This window comes from Hyalella azteca, unplaced genomic scaffold (assembly GCF_000764305.2).
Source record: "Hyalella azteca isolate HAZT.00-mixed unplaced genomic scaffold, Hazt_2.0.2 contig15055, whole genome shotgun sequence".
Classification (NCBI taxonomy): domain Eukaryota; kingdom Metazoa; phylum Arthropoda; class Malacostraca; order Amphipoda; family Hyalellidae; genus Hyalella; species Hyalella azteca.
In genome coordinates, this window is record NW_025944920.1 from 155,550 (window position 1) to 166,638 (window position 11,089).

The 11,089-nt window shown below is 37.7% G+C and overlaps 1 long non-coding RNA gene across 1 annotated transcript; it reads left to right on the top strand.

Annotated features, from left to right (window-relative positions):
- Positions 1-2,276: 2,276 nt before the first annotated feature.
- Positions 2,277-10,237, top strand: LOC125179100. The gene is made up of 3 exons (XR_007157143.1): positions 2,277-2,432; positions 5,177-5,657; positions 7,761-10,237. It is a non-coding gene; the product is annotated as an uncharacterized LOC125179100 (long non-coding RNA).
- Positions 10,238-11,089: the final 852 nt, after the last annotated feature.

Consider the following 11,089-nt stretch of genomic DNA (forward strand, 5'->3'; position numbering starts at 1 on the left):
GTAAGAACATTAGAGTTATTTCAGCAGAGAAGAGGCAGTTCAATCCACAAGAGCTTCAGCTAATGATCCAAGTGAAAAATCATTACATAAGCAACCAAACGCTTTGAATTCGGGTGGACGTTGCATGAGAGTTATCCTTGCTTCCAATCTTGAAAAATTACGTTAGATTTAAGACGGTTTGTTTGAATTTCTTAGTTGCGTTGTGCTTGCAAATCAACAAATGATTCCCAATTCCCATTAGAAGAAGATGGCAGTGTTGCAAATTTACAAATATTAGATCACGCTGCCTCAAGAGATGTCACCAATCTGCCAGTTTTATAGTGAACGTAGCAAAGAATTTCCCCCATCTTGTTCCTTAGAATGTTCTAAACCAACTCGATGATGAATGGAGGCCCTTTCGACAGTTTAACGATGTATCTCTGATTTGCACTTCAGTCCCTGGCTTCTGGCATTTACTGCGTAACATTAAATACGGGATGAATCAACCAAAGTTTGAAACTCTGTCTAGTTTTATGACAAGGTCTCCGAAACGTTTTCTATAAAGATATGAATTTTTGTTGACTATTATTTGCTTTCAAATTCTTAGTAGATAGCTGGCTGTGGTCTAGTAAGGTTGATTGTGTACGCTGGTCCGGCACACCAAATGTCGACTAACACCACTCTCGTTTGGTGTCACTCTCTAGTAGAGAGCCTAATTGATCTTTATAGAAAAAATGAATGCCTATGGAGTGTTTGGTCAAAGGAGTACAAAAATCGAAATGCGAAGGAACAAACTATGGTAAAAATAGTTGGAGCTTTAAGAAACTTGTGTGTAGAAGTCACCATTGCTGAAAGTCACCATTGCTACTGTTCAAAGCGCGCGGTCTCGAGCTATCGCTTTACGAGCGTAGTGTGAACGGTTGTGCGCGGTGAGGCACTGCAGCAAACGACTCAAAGCGCATGTCGTTGCCGCTAGTGTGAACGGCGCAGCTAACAGCCTGTCTGTGCGTGCTCTAGTTTTTGCGCATAGCAATTTCAAAAATATATAAAATGAACAATTTTTAACAATATGTACAAAGATTTGTATAAATTAAATCTGTATCGATAGATCACTATTCTCGTTAATTACAAAGTGTTTGCACTCGTTTGAAAGCTACAAACAAGACGTGTTCAACAAAGCTACTACCATAGATGTACATGCAATAATTTTTGCGTAAGGCAGTTTTGAACTTTTATAAAATGACCATTTTATAACAATATTTACAAATTTTCATTTGAAAAATAATATTTATAGATCATTATTTGCGTTAATTGCAAAGTGTTTGCACTCGCTTGAAAGCTATAAACATGACGCGTTCAGCAAAGCTACTACCATGGATGTACAATGTACATGCAATAATTTTTGCGTAATGCAGTTTTAAACTTATGTAAAATGAACAGGTATTTTATTTATATTTATATAATGTCCCATTAATAGCTTATTGTTCACGTTAAAACAAGAATTAGTCTAAAGACGCGTGCTGTTAACCTAAATGCAAATATGAAATAATTGGCAATCGGAAAGCTTGGGCTACAATATCAAGGCATACTCTTCTCTTATTTTTGGCATATGCTTCTATTTTCAATACATTTTATCTTATTTGGCTCACTTGACAAATTTAAAAATCCAAAAAACGTCATCTGAAAAACTTAATAACTCCTGCAGTATTCAAGCTACAGCAATCAAAGACATACCATTCGATTCGTAAATACCATACCTAACGACTTTAGGAGCCTTTTTTTAGCGTATTTTCTCATTTATGGAAAAAAGGCGCTATTGTACTCGTCGTGTTCGACCGTCCGTCTGTCCGTGGCTTCACGTTTTCGTCGATTTTGAGAAAATGCGCTATCTGTCACTCACTGCAGTGAGCACTGAGTTATATTTTTTTGAATTTGTGCATGGTTTGACTTATTTATGGGAGGAGTGGGGGTGGGGGAGTTAGGAAATGTGGAAAAAAGGAAAAACGCGCATAAAAGAAAATCAATGAGGGAAATCGAAAATCGGTACTCTAGGGCCGCTAGATAATTTTGTTGCGAATTGAATAAAATGTGTCTCGATATTGTAGCATGTGATTTGCAAAAGTTATTAACTTTTTAAAGTACCCCAATTTTCGCCGTTTTCTATTAATTTCGCTTTTTATTTAATTTTTCCGAAAAAAAATCACACGAACAAAAAAGTTATCGCTTTCTGTTTACATATGTGTACCAAGTTTCAAAACCCTAAATAAGTTTTTTTTTACCGTAGCGGTCCCCTTGAAACTGAGACAGTGACAGATAGGTAGATTATTATCACGACAGTTTCTTACGAGGAAGCAACAGAATTGCTACACACTGAATTGAGGATGCAACATAATTGCTACAAAAAACAGAGAACATCAATTTAGCAGCAGCCAAGAATTATAATTCCATCAGAAGTAAGTAAAATTGCAATGTTTTTGATGAAATTTGTCGTCTAGTTTTTTTTACAGAATCTGAGTTTTTTTTACTGAGTAACTATCTAAGTTTTTCTCAAATTACTGGCTGGGAGCCCTGCTTTTAGTGGGGCCTTATAGTTGGGCATCATGTCAATAATTAAGCCCCTGCCGGGTCGTGGTATGCGTTTGTTCGCAGGTCGGTGTTTACCTTTAATTGCGAATTGAGTTTAATTATTTAGTAATTAGTTTCATTACTACAAGCTTTTGATTATAAAAAATTTGAACTTATTTAAATTTGTTGGCAAATTAATCAACAAATAGTCTCTGCAGCTAACTGAATTCTGAATAGTAAAGTTTATTGGATCTTTCCGGTAAATGTAACATATGTTATTTCGTTTTGTAATCGTAGCGCCTTCAAAATGATTTGTACTGCTGTAATTGTACTATTAACATTTTAAAAATATCACTTCTACCCCTATTTGTTGCGGCTTCTCACCATTCGGGTTTCCAGATAATGCGCATGCACTTTTTGGGTCAAATTGGGTGGAGTGGATTGGTGTGGCTGAAGAGGAAAGCCATTCCAGTACCTCTTTTCGGAAATTTTAGAACCTTGAAGTCTCGGAATATTATAAATATTTTTTTGAAACTACGCAAAACCTCTGGTTGACGCCTCTTCTACATCAGTGGTTCCCAAACTTTTTCAGGCTGGCGCCCCCTCTGGCTCCCTAGTGAATTTCTAGCGCCCCCCCCCCACAGACATACGCCTATTTCTTGAAATTTATACTCTGCAATTTTAAAAGATGAAGGTTAAACACAAATGTGTATTTCACAAATAGAACCCCATTTATTGAACCAATATGTTTTTCAGCTGTTTTAACTGTTTCAGCACTAGAAACATAGTACGTCTCGGGCGAATTTACGGCCGGACTCGTACGTGGCCGACCTCAAGGCCAATCTCCAAATTCGATTATCAATTAATATCTCCCAAACTAATGAACGCATCTCTGTGAAACTTGGAACATGTATTCATCAGAACCTAACGGTGATGTTCAGCTCGTAATTTTTTTATTTCACCTTCATTCGTAAGTTACGCGTTTATTGCGAAATGGCCGAAATTCGCAGCGATCAAAGAATTTCTTCCAAACTATTGAACAGATTTGAACGAAATTTTAAATATACATTCCTAACTACCAAACGGCGATTTTTTAGCTTATAATTTTTTTCGATTTGACCTTCGTTTGCGAGTTTTTTCATTTCACCGTCATTCTTGATTTCACACTTCCTATATTTGGCCCGTATCGCCGGGTAATTTGTCACTTAAATTCGCGGCGATCAAGAAATTTTTTCTTAACTACAAAACAGATTTCAACGAAACTTTGCATATAAATACCTAACCTCCCAACCTCCCAACGGTGGTGTTTAGCTCGTGACAATTTTTCTATTTTGCTTTCGTTCGCGACTTATACAAATATAGGAGGAACGACCGGCTTTTCTAAAGGCCGGTTTAACCAAGAGGCAAGAGCCTTATACGTATAGCCGTATAATGGCTATACGCAAACGAAGGCAAAACGAAAAAATTGTAAACATCACCTCTGCTGGGGTTAGGTATTTAAATACTAAGTTTCGTTCAAATCAGTTCAGTAGTTTGGAAACATTTCTTGATTAATACGAATTTAAGCACGTATTGCTGTTTAAATCATGAATAAAGGTGAAATGAAAAAAACTCGTGAACGAAGGCACAATCGAAAAAAATTTCACGAGCTAAACATTACGGTTCGGTAGTTCGGACTGCAAATTCAAAATTTCGTTCAAATCTGTCCAGTAGTTTGGAAGAAATTACTTGATCACTGTGAATTTTGGCTAGTATTGCCATATAACTATGGCAAAAACAAACGATGGCAAAATTCAAACAATTTTCACGAGAAAAGCATTATTGTTAGGTCCCAATAAATACGTGTACAAAGTGTCATCGAGTTTAGTTCATTAATTTGAGAGATATTCCTTGATCATTGAATTTGGAAATTGGCCGTGAGACCGGCCGCGAGTCCGGCCGTTAATTTATCCAAGACGTAAACCCTGGAGAGGTTAAAAAACAGATCTGGGGAAAAAACCATCACTGGGAGTCAAGTGCTGCACGTGTTGTGTACAAATCGTCAAACAAACGTTCGCACTTCTGACATTGACTTCGGACTACCGCCCCCCTATCACCCCTCTACCGCCCTCTTCTACCTTACCGCCCCCAAAAATCTTTCCACCGCCCCTAGGGGGGCGATATCGCCCACTTTGGGAACCACTGTTCTACATGAAGACTTATATTGAAACTATGACTTATTCATAAACTCTCGTTCGACTCACCAGATTATTTACGATGTTGTTGCAGGTTTAGTCGCATGAAAAATGCTGAGAAATCATGCATGATACGACGCTTTAAAAAATTGAATATGACATACAAATTTAACTACTACGCTTGGGCTTTGAAAAAAACGCTAGGAGGTGCTACTTCAGGAAACTTAGATTTGTTCTCGATGTAGAGTTTATGTATCTTAGTATTTTTTATAGCACGCAGAATTTTTTTCACTATGTACCGAATCATTGCTTTACTAGACAATACAAAAATTGTCAAATAAACTGAAGTAAAAATTCTAGTTGACAATCCAACTTCCACAGAATTTCTTTATGCCATAGTCTGTAATTTTTCTTTTTTTTTTAAGAAATGTTAATGTTTTCGACGGCTCTTTGCTCAGGAACCGTCAAGATGGCAACTCATACAAAGCCCATGGACGAATTTGAAGAGGAATCCATTAAGTTGGAAATTAAAACCATCGCCGCTAAGTACAAGTTCGACGAAAGTTTACGCGGCAAATGGATGTTGTTTGCCAAGCATGAAAGTGTGGACGACATGTGGGCGAAGGCAGTTGAGCTCTACAGCGCGGGAAAACTGCCAGGCATCATCTTCGTGCAGACGTCGACAGCCGCCCCTTGCGTCCGTGCTGGAGAAACCGACCGCGGAGCAATACGTTTCGCTTGCGGGCCTCACACAGACCGCGAACTAGTTCTTCAGTACGGGTAGCAGCTGATCGAGAAAATGCAATATTACAGCACAGATTGTGGATTTGTTGCCTACAAGACTGATGCCCAGTCGCGGATCGGGACCAAGGCGACCGGAGTTAAGAAGAACCATATATACCGGCTACCAGTGCCCACGTACGATCGATTGGAGCAGAAGTTAGTAAAATTTAGAAATTTTAGGTGCTTAATTTTTACACGGTTTAGGTGACAGCGGTTTAGAGTAGTGTTCCAATCCGGGATCGATGCCTCTATGGCAGAGTGATACTAACCTTTCCTCCTTACAACCCAATGTAACAAACCACAATATGCATGTTTCGAGTCTCACAAATGTTGTGAACAGATTTTTGCAATTAACTATAAATGTCATCGACATTTTACTCCTTTCACTTGCGAAAATTTGGTGAATTATCCCATTTTGAGAGCCATTACTACAGTGATACCTACGTACCTCTAGGAGTTTTTTCATTAATCGTTTTCTAAGTTCACGGAAGCTTCTCGATGTAACCAATGCATACATTTATGATAATGAATTTAATACAAAAGAGCATAGTAATGTGAGTAATGTGTACATTGGCACATATATAGAATGTTTTTTTTTAAATAAATTAAAGTTTCCTAGGAATGATGAGTGCAGCAGTACATTATATGTGATCATACTTAATTTTCAGTTCGTTTGAACGAACTCGTTCAGAGGCTGGTACTCTGTGAGACTGGGCGTCTCACATTTCAACATTGAACGATTGGCATAACCTTCGATTGTTCGATTGCCAGACCTTAAAATTAATTATGTTTTGAAAACCCAATATTAGCAATTTAAAAATTGTTATTTGAGTCATATAATCTTACTGAAGGATACGTGATCGGAAAGCAGCTGGCTGGCACGGTCAACGTTCAAATATACTGTAGGTAAATAAGTACTTGCCAGAGTAAAATTTCTAAAATTAATCGTGCTAACATTATCAAGGCATGTTGCAGGCAATGCAAATTTCATTGATCCAGCTAGCCCGAGTTCGAAGATATTAATCTCAAGTATGCTAAATCGCAAGTTCAGCAAGAACTTGAAAGCAAAGGAAATGCCAAGTAAATTTGGTAAAGTTTGAAATTGTAAATCGAATGGTTTTTTACGTTTCATTTGTCGTTTTCTCCTTACTTAGGTTTAATATCTTTAGTGTTTAATTGATTTTCAGTACTGAGTGTATTTATATTCTATGAATTTTTTTTACTGAAGATGGAGAAACGTTTTTATTGAAGATGTAAAGAATTTGCTTGGCATTTTCTTTGCTTTTGAATTATTGGTGAGCTCGAAGATTTCTTGAACTACATCGATTACGCTCATGATGAGCGCAGATAAGTCGGCAAATGACGTAGGCGTCGTAAATTCCAGTGGTGTTAATTCTGCAAATTCATATAATGATCATTAATGGAGGGCTAATTGCACATTTCAGGTAACCCCGTAAAATCTTCGCCAGAGCCTAGGTGCACGAACAACTGGGGTAAGGAGTTAGTTATGGGCGCCGGTTTGTGGGCAATTTTGAGCCACAGCGAAGGCACAAAATTTCCCACAAACCGGCGCCCGTAACTCTTTACCCCAGCTGTTCGTGCACCTTGTCTCCGGCGAAGATTTTACGGTGCTACCTCATATGTGCAATTAGCCCTCCAGTTTTGAAGCTCATCCTAAACAAGCGTTCGTTCAGCTAACACGTCGAGTGCAGCGCGGCCCCCAATGGCCTAAAAACGACCAAGTCCGCGGACAAAAAGGCCTATATATGTTATTCGATACATACTAGTAAATTCGCAGTTTCCAGTGTAAATTTTAATTTTCATTTGTTCGTAAATTTAAACTTTAATGAGGTAGTATTTGCATCATAAATTTTTGTCGGCCAACACAATTGAAAAAAAAATCGCTGAATTTCTCAGGAAAAAAGACCCTGCAACCCACCGGTGGGTCGTACCGCACTCTGCGTGTTAATTATAGAATATGCATGTGGTGACTTACTTCTTCAGGGCTTCACACCTGCTTCAAGGTTGTATCAAGTGCCAAATTTCGAGGGCATCCACAAGCTAACATTTTCCAAAGCAAGCTTACGGTATTATTTGCGGGTCGGTGGAGATATATATGCTGTTGCGGTGACATTGTCTATGCTTTAATTGAACTTTTTATCCAATGAATGCTAACCCTTTCGAATAATGAATCGATAAAATTTGAAAACATGATGATTTGTATCCAATATTTTCAAAGCGGTAATATTTTTTTTCCAGGTCGGGCAGATTCTCAAAAGCCCCCTTGGAAATGCCATCGCGGATTTGTTTGCGTGAGTGGGTTGCTGAAGTAGTTGGGGATTACCTTAAAGATCCTGCAGATATAAATGACTATCCCAGATGGACGATGCAATTCCCTAAAGGAAGAACCCACGACTCGGCATGGGTCAGGGCCTGTCGCCTCTACCGCAGCGGCGAACTGAAAAACGTGGCATTCATTCGAACGTCGACAGCTAAAGCCCCACCGAACAAGGAGCACAACCGATATGGAGTTATATGGTTTTACATCCGTGAAAATATTCCGAAGTCAGAATTGCTCCACTGTGGAAATGATCTTGTGAAAAAATTAAATTACTCATTCAGATATGGGGAACTAAGATGTATTTCGTACAAGACTGGTGAATACGTTGTACTGTGCCGAATTCCAACCTGTTAAGGTAAGAGCCAACTACTAACCAACCAAAATTCATCGCCCCACATGCCCAAAATGGGGCATGAATTCGGCATTGAATCGCCCCAGTGAAATGGATTGCATCCACACATTGGCTGCGTCAGCGAAATAGGTTGCGTCTACACATATTTGTTCCTCGAAATTTGTCAGGTTCGTTTTACTTGAAGACGCACGCAGATTTTATTCATAAACGGAATCTCAATTGGGTTATTTTCACATACTGTTTTTATTGGAATTAAATCCCAGACGCGACTTTTATGAAGTCGGAGATAATGAACGGATTTGCCCTTTGTGGTCGCTTTTTATGTAACTATTCAATCGAGCTATTAAATTCTAAACTCTTGTACTTCTGCGAATTTTACCAAATAATATGCCAACGTAAGCCATTTCAACTCGGAAGTCGTCATTTCAAAAGTAAGTTAAGAACTGTTCCGCATAGATGTCGGTCAATTTAAACTTCTAATCTCCCTCTTCATCATCGAACATGTTAAGTGTATCAGAACAACAACTTGACGTCTCTTCACTTGAAAAATGTAATATTTCGAAGCATTAATTATCTATTAACACTCTATATAGGACGAGGAATTGTAGTGGTAAAAATTCATCTCTCAACACATCAATTATTTCTCGCATTTACCACTTGATTTTCGCTGGATGATCATAGAGAAATGATTTGCTTTGGTCACAATGTATGAACAGTTTTTTGAACACCATAATTATTCTATGCTGGTCTAATGCCAGGTTTCTCACTCGTTCAGAAACAACCCCGATTCATATATGAATACAATGGTCTACCAACGTTATACTTCTGTAAAGTCTATGCGTCTTCAAAAGTCTTATCCAAATTAATTGTTTCTCAATTTTTTTTTATATCTTTGTTTGCGACTTTATTACGTCAAAAATAAATAAAATAAGCAGCGTTTGTTTTTCTTAGCGGCGCCATTTCTTCCGTTGAAACTTCTTGTTAGTATCTTCAGCGGCTACACAGTATATCGACTGGTGCAGTAATTGTTCATTGCTTATGAAAGTTACGATGGAAAATTGTATTTTGCTTTGCATTCTATAAAAGTTGGCAACGATGTCAACTTGTATTTCAGTATGGAAGAAATACAATGTCTGTAATTTCAGGTTTGTTTTTAGCTGAACCGAATTTAGATCTCTTGTTACGCAGGGCTTGTCCCTTTCATTAATTTTTCAATCCTTTGGTTTATCGGATGCAGTGAAAATGTCAACTAGCGTACGTAGAATTTTTTTCTACTGACTGTAATTATAACTGAAAAATAAAGTTCTAAGCGAGAAATTCAATGTATGATAATTTACGAATGTTAAACAACTATCTACTTTATAAGGAAGAATGTGAGCTGAGCGTGCGGAAATAGTCGAATGACATAATCGTCGAAAACAATGCGGGCTCGGAAAACTTCATTTAAAAAATGTCAACTCATCAAAAGTAGCCATTGCAACAATATTATACTGGCAGTTTTTCGTGTCTTAACCTGACATATTTTCAAGTTCGTTTTAGGAATGAACTTTGGTAGATATCGAACGTAGCCCGTCTGGTGCATGCCCAGCCCCCGAAGTGTAGTGCGTGTTTCCCATTCCGATCTACAAGATCTCAATTTAAATTCAAAGTCCAAGCACAAATTCACCAAGAATTTAAAGGCACCAAAGACGGTATGGAAATCCACCATATCGTCATTAATAACAGTGAAAAAAGCGTTTGTATTTTGCGATATCCTAACCTCAATTAGTATAGTCGTTGAGCTATTTTTAAACGAGTTTACGTAATTAGGTGAATATATAATGAATTAGGCCCCTAATGGTACACCTGCACGATTGATTCACCCGTGCCACGAGAGTGTCTCGTTTGCGGTTGTATTCCATGCGGAGGTGAGATATAACATCATGCATATATACCACGAATTCATGAATTGAGAACTCAATGGAATACAATTTGAAAATTAATGACCAGATAATTAGGCTATTTATCATGAGTTGTAATATTTTACGTTATTCAATAGAAAATGTGAACTAATTTTTCTGCTTGCATATAAAGTTTTATTGAATTTCGAAGTTTGTGGAAATATAAACCCGGTATGATTTTATTTCTCATTGCCTTATTTTGTGTCTTAATTTACTAAAATATGGTGTAATTTGGATATTATACATCCATGGCGCATCCACAGAATAATATAAAATAATTATCATTTGGACTACGCACACCTCATTATATTGAAATGAACAAAGTAGAATTTTCCATGTCAAAAATACCTAAATATATATTAAAGAAGTAAATTCAGTTCATCTCGATTAACTTTCAAATATATGAAAATACGATATATATATATCATTAAAATTCAATGACATGAACGGATATGCCTGCGTGCCTGAGATACGAGTAGGGCATTTAATTTCAACCTCTGACTTGCATCCACAGATTGGAAAGTTGTGCAAACTCGACTCGAATTTTGGAGTGACTTATGTACGTAACGCTGGAACTCTGCTACTACTTGAAGGCACGTTTGAAGGAGCAGCTTAACCCCTATGAAGCATTATGTAAAATTTCAGGTATGAAGAAAATTCATATTTCAAAGCCGCCTTCAAACTAAGGGATAAAAAGCTGTCTTGCGCCCTTCTCCGTTAATTGCCGAATTTCACTTGGTGCTTCCCCTCCGTCTTCAATGGATGAGGGCATCACTTAGCAATGTTCAAAAAGGTCAGAAAAGAGAAAGTTTAATCACATCGTTGGTGTCAATGCGGGAACTTGACAAGAGAATACAAGAAAATAAGACGTAGTTTGATATAGATGTAGTTCGATGTATAGTTGCAGGTATAGCAAATCAGGACCGGCGGGAAATTCTCAAGCCAATCTAAAATA